This window comes from Phaseolus vulgaris, chromosome 3 (assembly GCF_051622355.1).
Source record: "Phaseolus vulgaris cultivar YP4 chromosome 3, ASM5162235v1, whole genome shotgun sequence".
Classification (NCBI taxonomy): domain Eukaryota; kingdom Viridiplantae; phylum Streptophyta; class Magnoliopsida; order Fabales; family Fabaceae; genus Phaseolus; species Phaseolus vulgaris.
Window position 1 is genome coordinate 29,125,328 of NC_143500.1, and position 2,665 is coordinate 29,127,992.

A 2,665-nucleotide genomic window follows, 5' to 3' on the forward strand; every position below is an offset into this window, starting at 1 on the left:
ACTTCCGTAAAAAGTCATCAAGTTTTTGGCACTGTTGTCGAGAACTATTTTGATTTGTTGAGTATAGTTTCCTAAATATTGTGAATATTTTAATTGTTTTGATTTGTTTTAATTTTATGTTTATATTTGTTACTGTTTTTATTTTGTTTTAATCAAATTTGTTTTGATTTTATTTTTAATTTGCAGAGATTTGCTCTTATTATTTAAATTCTTATTTTGATTTTATTTGTTTCTATTTATTTTGATTTTTCTTTTGATTTGATTTTAATTTATAGATTTGCTGTTTTAAAAAAGAAAGTTGTTGTTTTCTTTTTTTTTCTTTCTTTTCTTTACACGTTATTTATTTGTTTTTGTTTTTATTTTTATTTTTATTTTGATTTTGTTATATTTATTATATTTTTTTTCTACGTTCAGTTTACTTAGTTTATTTAGAGTTTACGTAGTTATCTTTAAATTATTTTAGTTAGTTGTTAAAAATTATAATTTTCTGTTTTATCTTCTTTTATTTTGCTTTTATTTTATTAATATTATTTATTTTTTATTTTAAGTACATTAGTATATTGTATTTTTAAGTTTTTATTTATTTTTGTTTTATATTTTATATTTTTTTATTTTCTTTTATCTTATGTTTAGTTTTTATTTTATGTAAGTTTTTATTTTATTTATATTTTTTTTCTACATATTTTTGTTATTTTTCTCTTAGTGTCATTTTAGTGTTTTTTTTTGTTTTTTTTTTTATTTTCTTTTGCAGATTTGTTTTAATTTGTTTTTTATTTTTATCTTCAAATTTATTTTATTTTATTTGCTTTTATTTTTTTTTAAATAGAAAAAAATATACTTTTTTTTTCTCCACTAATATGTTTTAGGAAGAAAGCAACATGACAGAAGAACAAGCACCACCTCCTAAAAGGACACTTGGAGATTATGTCATGTACCAAGGGGCAAGGCATTTTTCTAGTATTACAATATCTGCTACCGCCAAGGCCTTGGAAATAAAACTCATTTTTCTCACTCTCATCATTACCCATCAATTCAAAGCAATGGATCATGAGGATCCATGTTCACATTTGTCTACATTCTATGAATTGGTGGGAACAATGGGCTTTCAATCACGTGATCTTGAAAATGTTTATATGTGCTTGTTTTCTTTGTCATTGGCAGGAAAGGTTAAGGATTGGTTCAGATCACTTCCAAATAAGAGTCTCACTAGTTGGAAGGATGTAGAGAAAAAACTTTTGCAAAGATTGTTTTCAATTTCTCGCTACATCAAAGCAAAGTCTGAAATTTTTGTGTTCAGACAAGGAACAGATGAATCATTCTGTGAGACATGGGAGAGATTTAAAATGATACTTAGAAAAAGCCCAAATCATGGGTTTGAAGATATTGCTCAACTAAGCATATTTCTCACTGGTCTCAGATCTGACACAAAGATGCTCCTAGATGCTACAGTTGGCAGCACAATGATGGCTCTTGATGTAGAACAAGCGACAAGGATTATTGCTGCATTAGCGTCAACTGATTATCAATCCCAACATGATAGACAAAATAATCAAAATGAAGGGTTGTTAGAAGATGCACTCTTGGCTCAAAATAAAATTCTGACACAACAGATTGAGCAACTAACATTTATACGTTGTTCATTCATCTCAAAGCTAGAGTCAATCAATCAGGTGTGATTTTTGTGGAGGTGATCATCCTAATGGTCACTGTTCTTATCAGAAAAATTCACCTGAAGTTGAGGATCCATCCATGCTTGAAAAAATGAGTAAAGTTGAAGACGCCCTAACAAAGCTTGTGATAATGGAAGAAAATAGCATGGCAACGATTAGGAATATAAAGATCCAGATGGAAAAAGTGGTCAAACAATTTGAATAAATACAAAGTAGCCAGTTTTCAATTGATAGCCAAACCAACCCAAAAGAGCATTGCAATAATGTAGTAACTGAAAAAGAAGGTGAGACTGGGAGTTAGAAAGAGAAAAGAAAAGAAGTGAGGAAGAAAAAAGTGAATATAAGGAGAGAGGTGTTCTTGAAAAATATTTATCATCTCATCCTCCTTCAAAAAAAAGAGAAGGAAAGAAAATTCTTTGATAAATTGCTCCCTAAAAATTATTTTGCAGGAAATTTGACGCAAAATTCAACATTTGAAAGATTTCGAAAGAATAGGAGCTATATTGAAGAAAGAAATATAAAGCTGGAGGATAAATACAGTGTCATTATTCGAAAAGGCTTGCCTAAAAAATTCAAGGACCTAGGGAGTTTTAACCTTCCCGTGTCTATAGGTGCTTTATTTGTAGACAATGCTTTATTGGATTTGCGAGCAAGCGTAAATATAATTTCTTTGACAATGTTGAAGAAAATAGGTGATTTGGAGATTAAACCCACCAATACTTGGAAGACCCTTTATGAAGTCTGCTAGAATCATAGTTGATATTGACAAAGGAGAACTTCAAGTTAGAACTCAAGATGAGGAGGTAACTTTAAATCTTTTTTATGGTCTTAAAAATTTTAATGCAGGGGAAGAATGTGTACAGAAGGAGGCAACCCAGTCCACATTTTAATTTTATGTTGTTACCTTTGTTGATTTTATTTTTCAAAAATAATAAAAAATAAAAATCCTATATGCCTCCTAATCATTTTGCAGGTTATGTATTTTGACCTGAGGA

General features: G+C 28.7%; 1 pseudogene; it reads right to left on the reverse strand.

Annotated features, from left to right (window-relative positions):
• Nucleotides 1-1,269: 1,269 nt before the first annotated feature.
• LOC137808889 (small nucleolar RNA R71) lies at nt 1,270-1,375 on the reverse strand (annotated as a pseudogene).
• Between the last annotated feature and the right edge of the window lie 1,290 nt (nt 1,376-2,665).